The 20,161-nt window shown below is 35.6% G+C and overlaps 1 protein-coding gene across 6 annotated transcripts in view; it reads right to left on the bottom strand.

The window, feature by feature from the left end:
• CNTN1 (contactin 1) overlaps positions 1 to 20,161 on the bottom strand; it is a 390,240-nt gene that overhangs the window by 240,246 nt on the left and 129,833 nt on the right. The window contains exon 1 of one of the 6 annotated variants that reach the window (XM_030822634.1): positions 12,452 to 13,956. The exons of 4 other annotated variants lie outside the window; for them this stretch is intronic. The gene's annotated coding sequence lies outside the window, so the exon portion shown is untranslated. Of the gene's footprint in view, positions 1 to 12,451; positions 13,957 to 20,161 lie in introns of those variants that run through there. One more of the 6 variants, XM_030822639.1, reaches the window with a different exon arrangement.

Below are 20,161 nucleotides of genomic sequence, written 5' to 3'. Positions count from 1 at the left end.
GCTTTTCCTGTACCCTATAGGTTTTGGTATGCTCTGTTTTTATTTTCATTTGTTTCAAACTCTTTTCATTTTCATCTTAATTTCTTTGTTGGCTCAATGTTAATTCAGGAGCTTGTTGTTTACTTTTCAGTGTTCCTCTTGGTATTGATTTCTAGTTTTATTCCATTGTGGTCTGAGAAGATACTTGGTATAATTCCAAGTTTTTAAAAATTTGATGAGACTTGTTTTGCTGCCTCACATATGATCTATCCTGGAGAATTTTCCACATGCTTATGATAAGAATGTATATTCTGTCATCGTTGGATAGAATGTCGTGTAAATGTCTACTGTGTCCATTTGGACTAAAGACTAGTTTGAATCCAATATTTCTTTGCTGATGTTCTGTCTAGATAATCTGCCTAATGCTGAGAGTGGGGTGTTAAAGTCTCCCACTATTATCCTTTATAGCCTCTCTCTCTTTAGTAGTATTATCTAGTAATATTTTCTTTATGAATCTGGGTACTCCAGTGTTGAGTACATGTATCTATAGAATTGTTATATCTCTTACTGAATTCATTCCTTTATGATTATATGACCTTTGTCTTTTTTTTTTAACTGCTTTTCACTTAAAGTCCATTTTACCTGATATAAATGTAGCTATTCCTGCTTGCTTTTGGTTTCCTTTTATGTGGAATATCTTTTTCCATTCCTTTAGTTTCAGTCTATATGTGTCTTCACTGGTAAGGTGAGTTTCTTATTAGTAGCATATAGTTGGTTCATGTTTTCTAATCTATTCAGCCTGTCTATAACTTTTAAGTGGAGAATTTAGTTCGTTTATGTTTAAGATTATTATTGATATGTGAGGCTTTGTTCCTGTCATATTGTTGTTTTCTGGTTGTTGTATATATTCCTTGTCCCTTTCTTTTTCTCTTATTGATACTCTTTGTTGTTTGGTGGATTTCTGCAGTGGCACTGTTTGAGTTTTATCTCTTCCTCCTTTGTATTATTATTTTAACCAGTGATTTTACACTTTTACTTGTTTTCATGCTGGTGAATGTTGTTCTTTTGCTTTCTGGTTTAGGACGAGCATTTCTTGTAGGACTGGCCTAGTGGTTATGAATTCCCTCAGCGTTTGCTTGACTGGAAAAGACTTTATTTCTACGTCATTAATGAAGGATAATTTTGCCGGATATAGCATTTTTGACTGACATTTTTTCAGCACTTTGAATAGATCATCCAATTCTCTTCTGCCCTGTAAGTGTTCAACTGAGAAATCTGCTTTTAGTCTAATGGGGTTCCTTTATAGATGACTGTATACTTTTCTCTTGCTGTTTTTAGGATTGGCTTTTTATCCGTAGCTTTAGACAGTCATACTATAATGTGCCATGGAGACACATTTGTATTTTATCAACCTGGGGATTGCTAAGCCTCTTTTATCTGAATGTCTAAATCTTTTGCTAGATTTTGGAAATTTTCACCTATCATTTTGTTAAACAGAGTTTCTAATCTTTTTGTTGTTGTTTCTTCACCCATGGAGATACAGTAACTTGACTATCCAGTGGTTTTATGTTGTCTCAAATGTCAAAATGGCTTTGCTCATTCTTTTTAAATATGTTTCTATATTTTTGTGTGACTGCATTATTTCAAAAGACCTATCTCCAAATTCTGAGATTATTTCTTCTGCCTGATCTAGCTTCCAGTTTTGATACTTTCAAATGTATTTTATTTTTCCTTCAAAAAGTCCTTCAGTTCCAGAATTTCTATTTGTTTTCTCTTAGGGAAAAAATATCTTTGGTAAATTTCTCATTCTTATCCTGGATTGTTTTTTCTGATTTCTTTGTATCATTTTTCAGACTTCTCTTGTGTTTCACTGAGTGTTTGAAAAATAAATATTTTGAATTCTTTGCCTGAAATGTTGAATTTTGTTTCGATTAAGATCTATTACTAGAGAATTACGGTGTTCCTCTGGCGGTGTCACATTTCCTTGCCTTTTCATGCTTCATGTGTCTTGTATTGATATCTGCACATATGGTGTAACTGTTGCTTCTTCCTATTTTTGAATTTACTTTTGTAGGGGAGAACTTTTCCTAAGGATATTTCTGTGGTGTTGTTCAGGTAGGGAACTTTGACTTTGATTCTAACTGTGTCTCTCTATAATTTCTTTTGCTACATACAGCATTAGCGATGCCTGTCATGTTTTGGTGAGTTAGGGTGTGGTTATTAGTGGAGGCTGTGGTGAGGTTATGCTGGGGACTAGGATATCAGGTGGGCCAGTGTTCAGGCCACAGTGCTGGCAGCAGTGGGCTGAGTTTGCCTATTTTTGTTCCACTGGGTGATATACACAGGTACGTTTGTTTGCAGTTACTGGAGGGCTGACTCTTGAACCTCCGGATGTCTTGCTCAGATTCCAGTAGCGGCAGCAGTAGACCAAGTGGGTGGTCAGATACTTGGACATTGGGCAACTGGTGTGGCATGGAGAATGGCAATAGCAATGGCGGAAAAATTCTTTGGGTCTCAGTTGGTGTGTGTTGATGTTGGTGGTAGCAGCAATGGGCTAGGCAGGCCCATTTCCAGGCTCACAGATGGCACTTGCAGATAAGTGCCAGCTGAAGTGGTAGTGGCTGGGAGTTTAGAGCCAACTTCAGGACGCTAGTAGGAGTGCTCAGGTTCCAGAGTGGTAAATTGGTTTGGGCCATCCCCAAGGCCACAGGCTGCGTGCTCTGTCTTGCAGGTGCAATGCCGGGCTGGGTGGCCTTTTGCTCAGTACCCTGAATGGTGAAAGCAAGCACCAAACATTGTGGGTGGGGTAGGGTAATCCTCAGGTGCCAGGTGCAATGCTCCAGGGAGAAGCAGTAGCAGCCATACTGAGACCCTGCCATTGGAGAGGGTGGGGTTATCTTCAGTGGCCACAGCTGGTAGAAAACACAGGTCTGTCCTATACTCCACCACTACTAGTGGTAGCCTGAGCCTAGCTCAGGCCCTAGCCCTGGCTACAGGAGTGTCCACCCAGCTGGCATCCATGTCTCAGTGTCAACTTGCATCCTGCTTGTGTCTCAGTCTCTGTCCCAGCAGTGCTTGCTTCCTGGCAGTGGCCACTACAGCCCACACCTCACTTGCTTCTGAGCCTTGGCTGCAGGAACATTCTCGGCTTGCTCCTCAGTCCCATCAGGGACAGCCCAAGTTTCCCTAACACCTCAGACTCAATGCTGCTGCACCCCAGGACAACAGGCAGCCTGTCAAAAGCTAGGTTTAAAAATGGCACCTTGCTGTAGCCACTTAGGTCTCAGAAAGGGTGTGGGACCCAGTGCAAGCTCCCTCCCTGGAGCAGTTCCTTTCTGCAGTCTATTGGCAGCTCACTATGATAGTTTCAAGGGTTGAGAATAATAAGGGGTTCTCCTATAGCCAGGACTGCATAATTCCATGATAGTGATGTGGGCCATTGGATGTGTCTTGCTCACCTACTCCCTGGGCTGGGAAGTCACTCCCAGCTTCCAGCTGATTCTGGGCAGGCAGACTGTCTCTCTCTCCCTTCTCTTTCCTGCTTTTGGTGTTTTTGTCACTTCCCTATTGAATTCCACCACTCTCTCTCAGGTAATATATTCAATATGTGACTGTCTGAACACTATTTTGGTTTTTAAAGTGGAGGAGGTGGGCATGAAAGTCTTCTAGTCAGCCATCTTGAGGCCCCCCCTCCAATCTCCTAATCAATAGCATCTGAATAAAAATTAACATGCAACGTTGTACTGGCCCCATTATATACATTTTAGTTAAAAGGAAAGGGAGATGAACAATCTAATGAATACAGGGGTTCCAAAATATCACCGAATATATAAATGCATTGACATTTAAAAGTTTCTGCAAAGTGGCCAAGAAAATTTTGCAAAATTACGGTGATATGAAAGAGAAACTTTAATCTCCTAATCCTGAACTAAAGGGTTTTAGTAATAGTGTAACATCCATCTTAAAAGTGAGGATATCATAGTCTTCTGGAGAGGATTAAGTGAGATAATACTTAAATAATTATCTCAACACCAAACACATAGTTGGCTTCCTTTGTTCATTAAATACACGTATCTTTTTTAGTGTGAACCTCTGAAGTTTACAGTCAACACCATTATTTTATAACAACAATGAATAAATCATTATACAAATACTTAAATAGTTTAAAAACTATCCTATGTATCCTTTGATTTCTTCATTGAGGAAGTTATCCTTGATGTCCTCTCCTGATTTTGGTTAGAGCCCAATTTATATGCACTTATTGTACATACTGTGTACCATTATATCTCACAGAAAGTTCGCGCCTTTCTTTTGTCTTTTTCAATAGACTGTTTTGCCCACAGCAACAGGGAAAAATCTTCCCTTTGCATAACCATTGTACATAAAAGAGGCTTAATAAATATTTACTAATTAATAAATTAGTGTGTTCCCTAACCTCAAGAGATTTGCCATTATGGAGGATGATATACACATATATTACATGAATATAATGTCATTGCATCTATTAAAGTGTACCATAGTATCTGATTTTATATATATATACACATATATGTGTATGTATATACCTGTATACATATTATATGTATTATAATATATACATATATGATTATAATACTATATATACAATTATATTATCATATATTATATTATATATATTATCATATATGTGTATATACCTGCATATGTATGTATATATACACCTGTATACATATACATATGCATACACACATATATATGTATGTGTATACATATGCATACACATATATATACATATGCATACACACATACATATATATATATATATTTACCTGTTCATCCACCAAAATATAAACTCTGATGAAAAGGTTCATATCTTATTTATCCTTGTATCCCTCATTGTCTGGCCTGGCCTAGTACCTGGCATATGTGTAGAATTTGCCTCATCTTGTTCTTTAGGAAATTGCTCCAACTTGTGTGTGTGTGTGTATGTGTATAAATAGCACTTAGAATTTCGGAAGACACTGCTACTAGCCTGTGCTCAGGAGTTTAATTCAAGAGATTAAAGTGCCACCTAAAAAAAATTCACTTGAAAAGAATATTCATATAACTCAGACAACCCTTGAGATAAATGATCCCTGATTCTGTGTGTGGGATTGACTGGAATACAGATATTTTAGAAATGATCATATTGGCAGTAAAACAACCCAGTTTCAGGCATAATGGCATATGGGCTTTGGCTAGTAAAATAGAAAGTCATAGACTGGCCTGAGAAATATGGTTGACAGTACCAGAAAAATAAGTTTATAGGCTAGATGGAAGAATAAAAAGAATGTTAATTTTAAGCTTATAATGTGGCAAATTGAAGTATCTTCTCTGCTAAGAAACCATGTAATTATCTGAAGGTCAATCAGAATGGTCATATTAAGCCAAGTCCTTCCTACAAATATTCCTGGGTATGGTACTTTCTATCAACCCATAATGACAGCTGTCATTTAAAAAGTGCATAACTGCCCTACACAATTATACTAAGCGCTTGCAAGTATGAATAATTGCCTAAGAATATGGTGATTTAAGAGTGGGTAAGTCTGAAGGCAGAAGAGAGACCAAATGACTTGTAATGGTCTTCTTTATCCTCATTGAGACACTGCTATTATCATCTTTAATAGACAAAAACAACATAAGCTATTTTTATAAAGATAATACCATATTCACATTTGCCATAGTCTGGTAAATTCTCTTTTTTGAAAGGAATTCAAGTTCTTATTCTCCACTTTCACTATGCATCAGCATTATTTTCCAGCCACGTCCCCATAGCCTCATATGGTAACCAAGCCAGGGCCAGAACTCAATTTATAGGAAACCCAAAACTAGGACATAAAATAAATTGTATGCTCATAATAATTTTATAGAATATATTTATTTAGTGGTAAGCATCTTTAAATTTTATACTAACATTTTCCTTCTATGGAAGGTGATCATCATCTTATTTATCATCATTTATTCATCATCACTTCAAAGCACTTTAAAAGATTACAATAAACGTAATTTCCTCAGGTTCAAGCAAAGGGACTAATTGTAGTTGCTTTCTATTGTTCTTGTCTATTTGTTCTGGAGCTTGGGTGCCCTCATACTGATCTATTTCTTTTATTACTGGTTCATCTAATTCACTTATTGGCTGCCTATCCACCCAGTTCTTCAATAGATTCTTCTGCTTGTCACCCAGCGGCTCTCCCTGCCAACTGATATATCATCTTCCATCTGTTTAAATTCCTATGTTCTTTCTGGCACAGCTCCGCCTCCAGATTCCCTCCCAGCCACCTACCTTGCTGCCCTTCCATCTGCTATCATGACTAGTATCTTTTCTAACGTATTCCCAACCTAAATTGTCATCAATTTGCCACTCGAGTTTTTCAAAAGTTTATTTCTCAAAGGGCTATTACGATTACAGTAATAACTTATAATGCAATCTAGGAGTAGAATGGGTGAAAGGGCAGTTAATGGCCGTAAAAATCAAACATGCATTTAATATTTGAATTATTCTACCTCTTAAAATCATTTACTGTTCTCTTCTTTCAGTGATGGTATTTTAAAATAATGGAGTGCACCACCAAAAGATACTATCTTGTGATACATATTCTTCAAAGCATGGTTTTCTGTGTGGTCTAATTCTTGTTAGTCTTCTGCTTAATTGCATTTGGTTCATTGTTCTAAAGTTTTGCATTCACTGATTAACAATCTCTCCTTGGACACTGTTCTCAAGAGAGTGCAATTCAATTCAATTTTGTGGCTTAACGTAACAGAATTTCTTTTTGTTAGGATGTGTAGTGTAGTTCCTCATCAGATATTACAGACATTATGTAAACAACACTAGCATTTAGTAGTTACAGTTTCAAAATTTTCTATATTCAAGTAGTATAAAGATAGCATTTTCCCTCAGCATTGATTTAGTCTTTTGACAAAGTAAACGCTTGTTCCCATGCAGTAGATATGACATACTACAAGTTAAAGCAATCTCAGGAAAATATTTAAAACTTTAGACTTATGTATCTTGACATAAGACTGAAAACTTCTAATTGCCCATTCACATTTCTAGAGGATGTACCCTCCCTTTATCAACCGCAACTTGGAAAATAGTTAAGTTTATTTTTATAAGAGATTCACTCAGAATTTATCCTTAAATTCAAAATAAGAAAACAGTTCAGTAAAAAGGTAATGATTTTTTTTTTTTTTAAGAAAAAAGACTTGGCTAATTTATTTCATGTCCTGGGAATATAGTATTTATATTTATGTTAGTTTGTATTAAAATTTAGAAGATTTTTAAGTTTATTTTAATGTAGGTTTTATTATTTAGGTTTGTTAAGGACAACAGATCTGGAGACAACTGTCATTGAAAAGATAACTTGTTGGCCAGGTGCAGTGCCTCACGCCTGTAATCTCAGCACTTTGGGAGGCTGAGGTGGGCAGATCAACTGAGGCCAGGAGTTCAAGACAAGCCTGGCCAACATGGTGAAACCCCGTCTCTACTAAAAAACACAAAAATTAGCCAGATGTGGAGGCACATGCCTGTAATCCCAGCTACTCGGGAGGCTGAGGCAGAAGAATCGCTTGAACTTGGGAGATGGAGGTTGCAGTGAGCCTAGATTACGCCATTGCACTCCAGGAGGTTGCGGTGAGCCGAGATTGTGCCACTGGACTCCAGCCTGGGTGACAGAATGAAACTCCATCTCAAAAAAAAAAAAGATAATTTGTTAAACCCACAGATCACCAGAGCAAAGGGCACAGCACACCACAAGGAGCAACATGGAGAAGAACTGGGGCTGGTCAGGAGGCAGAGGGAGAGAGGGGAACTGTGTGGTTTTCACCAGAACGAACAGGAGCAGGTCAGTGTTTAGGATTGGCTAGTTTGAAAAATTTCATTTGTCACTTGTCTGGTATGTGTCCCCAGGGTGATTAGCCAAGTGGATAGTGGCCCAGAGTGTGAGAGCCCAGATAAGGAAGGTGGTTGTAGTGGTGGGGCTCTGGATTGGTTGGTTTGCATTTGAAAAGTGTACTCAGGGGCAAGTTGTATACTAACTCCAGTAATCAGCTAACACCTAGGAAGGGTGGTCCTTCCAGGGTCTGCAAAGCTAAAGTATCAGAATACAGAAAATAAAAGACATGGTTAATACAATACAGTTACACATCACTTAACTATGAGGATACATTCTGAGAAATGAGCGGTTAGGTGATTTTGACCGTGGGAACATCACGAAGTGTGCTTACGCAAACCTAGATGGTCTAGCCTACTACATACGTAGGCTGTATGGCATAGCCTATTGTTGTCGGCTGCAAACATGAACAGCATGTTACCGTACTGAATACTGTAGGCAAGTACAACACAATGGTAAATATTTGTGTATCTAAACATAGAAAAAAGGTAATGTGTTGCTCTATGTCATTACAAAGGCTACCATATCACTAGGCAACAGGGAATTTTCTGCTCCATTATAATCTCATGGGACCACTGTCAAATATGCGATCAAAACGTATTTATGTGGTGCATGACTATTTAATTTAGGATTAGCAGCCATTAAAAAGAAATGCTGAGAATTTATCTGATTCAAGAGTCAGATACTTCTTTATCATTAAATGCCTCCAGTGAGATTAAATAATGTCTGTGGGTGTTCACTGCCTATTAAGTCAAGTCTAAACATGTTATTCTGGTGGCTAAGTTCCTAATAACCTGCCCCCACCTTGTTTATTCTCAGCTACACCACCCATCCAATCCCTCTGTTTCAGTACCAACATTAAAATACATAATATTAATTTTAGCCTCCATACTTTTATGCATGTTCTTCCTCCAGGTGCCACTTAAAAAATGTTGTGCATAATTCCTCATTTCTCCTATGACAGTAAAACGTTTTACGAAATATTTTTGGGTGCTCCTATGTTTTATCTTTTTTCCCCCTGCATTTGACTTGTTTGCTCCCATTGAAAGCACAGGCCCTTCATCTTCTTTTGCATCTACAAAACCAGAGTACCTAGCAAAACCAAACAAGAGGATCCTTAATAAATGCTTCCTTATTGCACTGAGTTGTCTTGTGAGACGAAAGAGATTGATGAACAATGAAAATGGAGTAAAAGGTATATTTACAATAGGAGGGAATAAATTGGTGAAGCATCCATAAAGCTATATTAAACTGAGGCACTCCTCAGAGTCAACCCTGAAGAGCATATCTGAAAGAAAGATGTTTCATATGCTAATTACTCAGGGAAAAAATTTTGAGGGGGAACTAATTTAATCATTTTTCTCAAACAGGAGAGAAAAGAAGATGATATCTCCAAACAATCACTCTTTGTTGTAGATTCATACCTGCAAAAGTTTTCTGTGAATTTCACAAAGCTTGCAACTCATCAGGACTGTTTACTGAAGCACCCTATGGGAAATTTTCTTGTTGTCTAATCATAAGCTCTGATTTCCTCAACTTTCATATTAACTTGCTTTGTTGAAAATGGGTATGTTACCTCTCTTCAAATACTTGTAGGCCTCCTAATCATCCGTAAGTAATCTGTAACTACCACAATCCTAAGTAAATACAGTATATACATTTAATTATATGTGTAAATGTATACACTCTAAGTAAATATATATACTATATATTTACAGTATATATATATATGCTGTATATATTTACAGTATATATAGTATACTATATATGTATAGTATATATAGTATATGTATAGTATATATACTGTATATATTGTATATATTTATAGTATATGTATAGTATATATACTGTATATATTGTATATATTTATAGTATATATACTGTAAATATATATACTATACTGTATATTAACTTATAGTATATATATTTCATATATAGTGTATGTGTATACATATATATATATATGTAACTACCACTTAGGATTATGATAGTTACAGATCACTTATGGTAGTTCCTAAGTAGAAAACTAGATAGATAGGTAGACAGATAAAGAGTATATACATATACACTATGCTTTCTCCCTCTCTCTCAATATATAGAGAGAGATTTCTACTTCAATTTATTACAACATAAGTACAAATATATTTTAGCTCTATCAGTATTTATTCCCTATAAGAAATATTACACCTTTCTACTTTAAAATATTATTGTCAATTATTTCTCACTCTAAGTCACCTTTAACATTTATTTTTTAAAGAAATTATAAACCCTTATATTAGTAAACCTGTTACTTCAGAATTTTTTATACATTGATTTTGAGTCACTAATAATGTATATCAACTACAATTTAAGTACATTTTTCTTTCAAAATCTCATGTTTGATGTTTCACTACTCTCTCATTCCATTTGCCCTGTTTCCTTTTTAATATATATTTTTGTAATATATTCAGTCTCCATTTCCAATTATATCTAATACGATTATATGTTGCCATAACAATCACTATCTAAGCTCATTTTAGTGCCTCATATATACCAAAGAAGATATTTAAAAATTCTCATCAATTTTTTGTTGGTTCCTCCCAATTGATAGCCTATAAAAATTAATTATAACCACCGTGGGAAGCAGGAACTGAGCACATCTTATTCCAGAGTTTCCTTACATGATCCGGAAACTATTCTTTATCTGAACATTATGTCTTTTAAATGAGATTGATTAATGGCTTGGGTTGAGACTAGAAAGAAGACAGAGAGCTTTAGATAAGTACAAGGGCAGTGCTTCTCGAACCCCTTTGTTTATACACTCTCCCCTTGTTAGGCTAGTAATTCTACTGCTATGATCTTGTCACCCAGCACGGGAGCTTTTATTCTCCTACTGTCAACTCAGCCAGATCCAACAAGTAGCACTGACATTCTACTTATTACTCAGAATTTAGTGTGTGTCATTAGGCAATAAGTATCCTTAAGTTTCTGCCCCCCTCCATTCTTTCTCATTTTCCTCTAGATTCCATTTTATTAGCTGTTAACCAGCCACCTCAGCCAGGAGGCATTTGAGCAGAACTGAACACCATGACTCAGCATCAGGAGACCTCTAAGATATATAGGTAGTAATATCTCCTTCCTTTATTCCCCTCCCTAAGGAAAAACTTCAGGTGTGAGTTTCCTCATACCTAAACTAGATCAGCTTTGAAGATTTAAACCATTCTGTAATGCTGGGAGTTCTGTGCACAACGCCTGGACAACAGGAAACCCCAATAAAATATCAACATTGTAGCAGAATTGAAATGCATGAAATGTAGTTTTCCTGTGCTCTTATTATCATCATTACTCTAAATTTCTTTCTTTTTAAAAAAAATAAAGTGATGCTTTTTTTTTTTTTTTTTCCAAAACATACTCGTCCTTATCTGTTCTTGGTCTTGATAGATGATTTAGCAAACACACTTTTAAAAACAGTATCAATAAACATACACGAGGAAGTAGATATACCTATATATTATAGTGCATATATTAATGTTTTATAAACTATGAATGATAATATATATGTATGTATGCATGTGCATATATATTCACTAGTAATATAAATTCACTAGTATATATATTCACTAGTAATATATATTCACTAGTAATATAAATTGAAGAGTATCCTTAAAGAATTTTACTTATCTAGTGTCTCTTGCTTTATATTTATTAATTCTGTTTTGTCATCCTAAACAAATGTTCAGGAATTAATCATTTGCCATGATATTTAAGCAAGCAACTTTAATTAACAATGACTTCTGACAAATATACTCATATAGTACTGTGTTTTTCAGTTTTACAGAGTTTTTGTAAATTTTATTTGGATCTTATGTAGTGGGTCCTATAATTGTATAAGGGTAATTTTTTAAACACCAAGAAATAAAACTCTTTTTTGGGTAAATGTCACAACATGTCATCTATCCATACGTTTTGGAGTAAGGCATTCTTGACAAGAGGGAAAAATAAAACCAAACCACCACAGGTAGAAGTCAAATGGTTTTGTTTGACAGCAAGGTCTTCCCTCAAGGGCAGGCTAGTCCAAAATTGTTTGAATTCCATCTGCTCAATTTGTATGCAACACAGTATTTGAGTTTGAGTACCTCAGTGCTCTCCTCTGCTTCTGGGAGAAGGTTTGAGCATTTCTGGTGTCTACCCACATCTTTTACTAGAATCTGAAAATGTTGACATTAAGGAAATAATCTGAGCCAACGCGATGCCACAGCCGTGCTAAAACTTCCCCACAAGGAGGTAATTTCCAGTTATCGATTCAGCTCATTCTCCTGCTGCCCCTCCCCAGTTTGCAGTCTTCCACACATTCGAGCTCTAGTACATTCTTGAAAAGCTTTTGCATGCAAGATCAAATACCCTATGGTCCAATACTATCAAATATAGAAAGTCACCTCTCATTTAACATAACAATTGAGAGTCCTGATGCTGGCGTTGCAATACTAAGGTCTGAGTCAACCTCACTAATATGGCATCACCATTATCCTAACTCAGCATATTCTAGTTTACAATCACCTAACCTATTAAAAAAACCTTGGACTTACCTTATGTGTTGACTTATCTGTCGTCCTGGGTATAATATCTATTGCAAATTGTCCATCTGAATAAATACAGCAACAGTTATACCACAATACGCCTCTCTCCTGCAGCAGAAAGCAAGTTAAAAGGACTTCATGCTGTGACCTCACAGGCAGGCACAGCCGCTCCCATCCTTCAGCCAACCTGGGGAGAGCAGGTTAGATGACAGAAAAGCTGGCTGTCTATACAGCAATACTTTCAAATAAAGCATTCCGTGCTGTGAGCTGGCAGATTTACATCTTCCAAATTCGGCTGGCCGGAGTCAATGCTGCTTCTATGCCTGAAAATATTAAGCATTTCACTGCAGTCACTTAATGCAAGAAACTATCTGAGGCGACTTCACAAACCCTGTCATTCTGTTCGGAGACTAAAGAATGCGCGCTGCATGCATAATTCATACATTAAAATCTTCAATGCTCTTCCTGTAGTCGCTGTTCTATCCAGTAATGGGCTATTGATCACCTCACCGCCCAGACAATTGGAGCTCCACGATTGGTTTATTTCCACAAATAAAATTACAACCTAAATCATAGGCAGAAGACTCCAACCCTGCAACATCCACTCGGGGAAAACATTCACATAGAGGAGATGACATTTGCATACTGCAGAATGTTTAAACTGGACTCCTTCTTTGGCAGAAATGCTACAGCATCTGCTGTCTTTTATTCAAAAGATATAGTTTCTGCAAGTTTAGGCTGATATTCTACATTATAAGTGAGATATACGGAATTGGCTTTTCGCTATCATTTCTGGAACATCAACAAGGCTAAATGAAAATTAAGAAAATAAATAAATGAAAGAAAGAGAAAATATGTGGCTATAAAATATGGAGATTTTTACCTGGACTCATTTGAATAACTTTTTTAGAGAAGTTTAATTGACAAATAATTAATTTTTCAATTCAAAAATGTGGAAGGAGTTTCTCTTAAAAATCATCAATATGGGTATATGTGTCCATCAATATTAACTGTTTTGGAACATAAGCACCTTTACTTTGGGTGTGTCAGTGGTTCTGAGAGCTCTTGCTCTTAGAATTTAAGCTTCTAAGAACACAGCATTGTTTTCATTGCCTGAAGAAAAAAACAGGCTTTAAAACAAAATGTACATTTAATTTTGCTAATATTCATCAAGGGAAAACAAAGGTAGCATTTTAAAATGTCATAACAGTATTTGCAAAATACTGCAGTATTTGCAAAAATACTGTAGGATGGGAGATTCATGTAAACCAGCAAATACATATATGTATAAAATGCTTGTCTATTTTTCAAAGTTTCTTAGATATAAAAACCAATTAAGCCTTCTTTTTCCACCAAAAGTGGACTGAACATGATGTTATTAAGGTTACTGAGATGCCTAAAGTCATGTCTTCCCAAAGCCTCTTTTTATACGCTGTCTCACATACATGCACACACACACACAATTCATATTTCTATGTCATTCCACCTGATCATTTGTAAAATCAAAGTGAAACCTTTAAGTTCATTACTCAGGGTTGAGTAAAGAATGACTGTCAGAGTTAAACCAAAGTTTTCCAACTGATAATTCTGCTGTAGGGAGCTATTCACCCTTGGTGGTGTCATCATGGTTATTTTCATCAATAAATCAATAGCAGTTGATATCAGCCCTTGAAGGTAGTAGGGGTGCTGATGACAATAGGTGCTGAGTTTAGAGATGTCTAAGCGCATGTGAAGCATAATCCCTGCTGAGCCATAGAGAAGACAGTTGCACTTGACTGATAAAGATGATAAAACATTCCAAATGGCAGTCTGAGAAATTAGCCATCCACTTCCTCTGTCTATTATGTATTCCATGTGCCACAATGTTTTGTTCTGCCCTGGGTAGCTTCTATTTTCATATTCGCATGTATTGCCCCCAAGCTAATAAACTTCAAGTAAGCTACATAGACTTTGTTTTATAATATTTCTCTCTTTTTTTTTTTTCTGTTTTCTTTTTTTTTTTTTTGAGACGGAGTCTCACACTGTTGCCCAGGCTGGAGTGCAGTGGTTCAATCGCCACTAACGGCAAGCTCCGCCTCCCGGGTTCAAGTTATTCTCCTGCCTCAGCCTCCCGAGTAGCTGGGACTACAGGCACCCGCCACCACACCCGGGTAATTTTTTTGTATTTTTTAGTAGAGACGGGATTTCACCGTGTTAGCCAGGATGGTCTTGATCTCCTGACCTCGTGATCCACCTGCCTCGGCCTCCCAAAGTGCTGGGATTACAGGTGTGAGCCACCGTGCCTGGCTCCCCGATATTTCTCTCTTCTATGAGTAATATTATTTATTCCTTAAATAGAAGATTTAAAGGCCTCAGACATTTTATAAATCACAGAAGTTTTATCAATTTAATCATATATAGAAGCAATTTCATATAAAAAGCATTTTATTTATAAATAAAATTTGAATATTTTGAAATTTATTAGGTACAAGGTTATATAGAGTACAATAATTTAGGAAATCTAAATTACTGACATAACCTACGATAATTACAAATGTAAGCACTAGAAATTTCAGTTTCCTAAAATGGCATGATTCAACAGTGCATAACCAGGTGGCTGGGAAGAGCATTAGCTTAGTCCCTCTTTCGTCAGTGAGTGGAAGGAAAGCCAGTATCGTTTCTCACATACAAATCTCCGTAGCCAACTCTGAAACAAAGACTGCAACTTTGCATCTGCTTGGTTAAGTTTCAGGTTTCAATTGTCTAAAGATGGAGACGGAGATGAGAAACACACAAAGACAACATATACACACACACATCATCATCATCATCATTTCATCATCATCATCGTCGTCATCATCCTAGAATAGACGAAAATTAGAACCCAGCAAAGTAGAGAAACATATGGCACGAGGAAAACTATGCAGATAGTAAATCCTGAGGAAGTCAAGAAAAGATGCAGCAAGTAAGCCTTGAATGGAAATGATGGAGGAAAAGTAGACAATTGTACTCTCAGATAAAACAAAGACAAGGTCGTAATGAAGAGCCAATTTCCATTTTTCAGAAGTCTGGCTATGCCTGAGAAAAACACTTAAATGAGCTTTCCAAATGGATGGAAAACAGAGATGGCCACTTTAGACAAATGTAATGTCTTTACAGATCAAGAGACTTTCCAATACTTTGAATTTTATAGTGCATGTAAAATAAGGAGTGAACGCTATAATGTGAATGGGGCCAATAAAATAAATCAAAATTTGGGTATAAATCAAAGCAAATTTAGGTATAAATCTGTGATATCTATTAAGATGTCTAACTGACTACTGTCATTTGGAAAATGCGTAATTTTTAGGAGAAGAATTTAAACCACTAAAGATTCTGCATTCCTGAGTTCAAGGGATAAGTACTGTGGGAGAAGATTTCATTTGTTCTCCAAGATTTAAGACATGCTTTCTACTTTTCTGTGTCCTACCAATATCATAGACACTCCCTAACATAGCCCATTCATTTAATTAAAAATATTTATTGTGGACCTTCTACACACAAGGAATTGCACTAGATGCTAGGAAGTCAGATACGTATCAGTCAGTTGTTGCCTCCAAGGTGTTCACACTTTCATAAGGAAAACAGGCAACCACACTGTTGCAGAGTAATGCATATGGTCGCTATGATACTCATTGAGATATGTAAATTAGATAATTAACCAAAGCACATAGAAATGTGTCTATATGTTAAATAACTGCTCGGTAAATGTTAATTATTCTTATTTTATTCCACTATACGAGGCATATCAGCAGAGAAAACATTGGCATTATCATCTACCCGTGGGAGCACTGGGAAATGATTCATTGAGGGAAGGGGTGATATTTAAAGACACAGGGGTTTATAATGGAAACAATATGGGCTTTAATGTTTGTCAAATTTGATATTAAATTTAGGCTTTGCTGAATTTAACTATATGACTAGGATACACCATTCATACTACAAGAGCATGTTTTATCACGTAAAAATCAACTTAAATATCTATCTTTCTTTAGGTTTTTGTGAGAATTAAATAAATTATTTAGGGCACAATTGTTAAAAATACAGTTTTTGGAGTCAGCCAATGAGAGTTTAAATCCTGCCTCAATTTCATCTCTGAAATGGAGATCTTGTCAACTTCATGGAGTTATTAGGAAATTCAACTATTGCCATGTCTTTACATTACTTAACACAGTTTCTGATACAGTAAGGACTTTAGAAACATTAATTTATTTCCTCTCAAGGCTTAGTATTGGAAGAAAAGGCTTGAAGGCATTTCCAGGAAAGACAACAACACATGCATTTGTAGAGAGGGAGGACATTGCATGATAAGCTTTGAGAAACTCAAGTTTCTCTATGATGAGAACTTTGGATACAATGGACAATTTATCAGGTGATAGGGCAAAATTACATAGAATCTGATTTATATAGACCTTTTAAAAACTGTTAAAATATTGATTATATAGGACAATTTCAATGCTGTTAAGGTGTTTGATGCTATTCCGCAGAAATAGAAATATTTCAAGATCTCACCAAGAGAGTAATATGGCCAGATTTTGTGGAGGAATGATAGACTGGATGCCATAAACAGGAGCAAGGGATACATTTAATAAAATATCACTTCTAATCCACCAGAAGTGATGAGGGCCTAAACAAGGCAAATGTAAGGATACAGTGATGAGGAAAATATTTTAGAGATATTTAAACACTAGAGTAGTAGAACTAAGTATTATAAGAATATGGTGAGATAATGAGAAAATAATTTTAGATTTAACAAAGGAGAGGTAAACTAGGAAGATGAAGAGTTAGGCACATAACATTTCCAATAATCTATTGGATAATGAGTCTGTAGCTGAATATGTTGGTTTGTTAGTGTCCAGAACTGCTTAAGCTATGGAAGTCCATGAAATAACTCAGGGTTTGAAAGTGTACAGTGAAAAGAAGACGGAAAATAAAGCCCTGAAATGTAGATAATTAGATGTATATAACAGACTTCTGTTAATATTTGACATATTAATAAATTGATGGTAAAAGGGAAATCTGCTAATTTGCATTACACATATATAATAAGCCTGGAAAAATGTTTAGTACTTTACTAAACTGATTTAATTTCATCATCACAAAGCCCTTATCAGTTAAGTAGCATCTGTTTCCATTTTGCCAATGAAAAATCAGGCTAAAAGAAAATTAAGTAATTTGGTCAAGTCACATAACCAGTGAACCAGTGAGCTGGAAGTCACATCCAGGATTTATGACTTCATAGCTCAGGCCTCTTTCACTGCATCAAGCTGCTGAGAACCACAGACATAACAGAATGTTTTTTCTCAAATTTTTTTCCTTGCATTCTTATATCCCAGAATACCAACAAGTAGTCCCTGTTATATAAAAAGTATTTATAGTAATCACAACTAATTTTAAAAAGTGGAGATAGAAAAGAAAATTATAATAGGGAAAAGAATTAATATTTGTTATGTTCCAAACATATATTATTGTATATATGTGTGGATATGTTTGTGTGTATATATACATATATGTGTTTAAATATATATACCCATTATATCATTATACCAAGACTACTTTATAAAGAATATGCTATATTCTCAATTATAAGTGGGAGCTAAACATTGGGTACACATGGACGTAAAGATGGTAACAAAAAACACCAGAGAATATAAGAGGGAGAAAGAGAAGTGGGTAGGAGTAAAAAAAAAAAAAACTACCTGTTAGGTATCATGCTCATTACCTGGGTGATGGATTCAATCATACTCCAACCCTCAGTACCAAGCAGTATACTTTTGTAATAAACCTGTCCATGTAGCCCCTGGTTCTAAAATAAAATTTGGAAGATAAAAGAAGATGCTATTACCTCATTCTATAGATTTTTTTAAAAGCTGGCTGAGATCATTTAAATAACTTTCTTAAAGGTACACAGATATACGGAATAAGACAGAATTTGAGGTCCATGTGACAAAAAGCCATGTTTGTTACTTTATATCACACTTTAATAGCATTTTTAAAAATTCACTCAAAAATAATACAATAGAGCTACAAGTATCAACATAGAGCCTACAAGCTTAATATTGAGGAAGAAAATGTACAGAAGAACTCATATATCACAATTCCAATCATAACATGTAAAAACAAGCAAGATAGCATAATAATATTTTTTCCCAGCACTTTGGGAGCCCTAGGCAAGCAGATCACCTGAGGTCAGGAGTTCGAGACCAGCCTGGCTAACATGGTGAAACCCCATATCTACTAAAAGTACAAAAATTAGCTGGGCATGGTGTCGGGCACCTGTAATCCCAGCTACTCAGGAGGCTAAGGCAGGAGAATTGCTTGAACCTGGGAGGCAGAGGGTGCAGTGAGCTGAGATTGTGCCATTGCACTCCAGCCTAGTTGACAGAGTGAGACTCTGTCTCAAAAAAAAAAAAAAAAAAATTATGTTTTGTCTAGACTGGAAATTATAAAAAAGATTGAGAAGTATATAAATACCACATTCAGGATCATAGTTACTTCTGGGGAGCAGAGGAGGGTATTACCAGGAAGAAATTCACAGAAGACTTCAATTGCCCATAGTACTACTATTTATTAAGCTGGTAGTGGAACACAAATTTTGATTTTGTTTTTGAATACTATCTAAATGTTTGAAATATCAATAATATATTTTAAAAGTGAGGAAAATATAATAAAGCTAGCTACCTTGGTTTTGTAGCTGGAGTCCCCTTTCTTCAGTTTCTATTTCCCTCTTAAGATGGTAACCAGGAGAAAAAAAATACGTCTAATGTCATCCAATTCTATTTGAAGCATCTCTCCAATCATTAAGAAAGAGATTCAGTTAAAGAAAAAAAATTAAATACCTACAGTGAACAGGTATCAAACATGTTTCAAAATTTGAGATACTTGTACATGGTTTATGTAACATTAAAGAATTTCTGGTTCCATTAAAATACCCAGGATTTTCCCTAATGTTTCAAATAGTTGTCAAATATCCGTATACCAAATGATTTCCCAGGTTTCATGAAAATGAGCTAATTGCAATTTAATCTCCATGTAAAATGAGACCACTAATATTACTACTAATGGTTACAAGTATAATTGAAAAACATAAAGTCTTTTACATTTATCAAAGTATAACAAATAATTCTAATAATCCCTATTTAATCATATTTAATTTTAATTACTTTAAAATAGGCAGTTTTTCTTTTTAAGTGACAAAATACTCCTAGAGGAAGGCATATTCAACTCATATTTAAATCAAGAAATCTCAGCAACAAGTTCTGCCCCATGAGAGTCACCAAATAGCTTTGGATACCTGCCAGTCTGTCTCTCTGGATGCATATTAAGGAAGAGCTTTTAAAATTACATCCTATTTAGCTTCTCTAGTAACACATTTAAATATTTGAAAAATAATTTAGCCTAAACATATTTCCAGTCTCAAGACAATTTAGACCTGTCTCATTATGTCTCAAATTATTTATTCAACAAATATGTGTACACTCTTGGTTATTTTAGAACTTTTGAGCTTTTGAGAAGTATGAATCAAACAGTAAGTAATTCCTTTAGAAAGATTTAATGCGGAGTGATGTCATCAAGATGACAGAGCTGGAGACATCAGCCTTATTTTCCCTACAAAGGCAAGAAAAACATCCTTGGGATTGCTCAAAGTTTCAAAAGAATCCATGCAACAAAAGGAAACAAAACAAACAATAAATAAGCAAA

Source organism: Nomascus leucogenys, chromosome 11, assembly GCF_006542625.1.
Source record: "Nomascus leucogenys isolate Asia chromosome 11, Asia_NLE_v1, whole genome shotgun sequence".
Lineage (NCBI taxonomy): Eukaryota > Metazoa > Chordata > Mammalia > Primates > Hylobatidae > Nomascus > Nomascus leucogenys.
The sequence above is the reverse complement of the archived record's forward strand: the minus strand, read 5'-3'. Positions and strand labels throughout refer to the sequence as shown.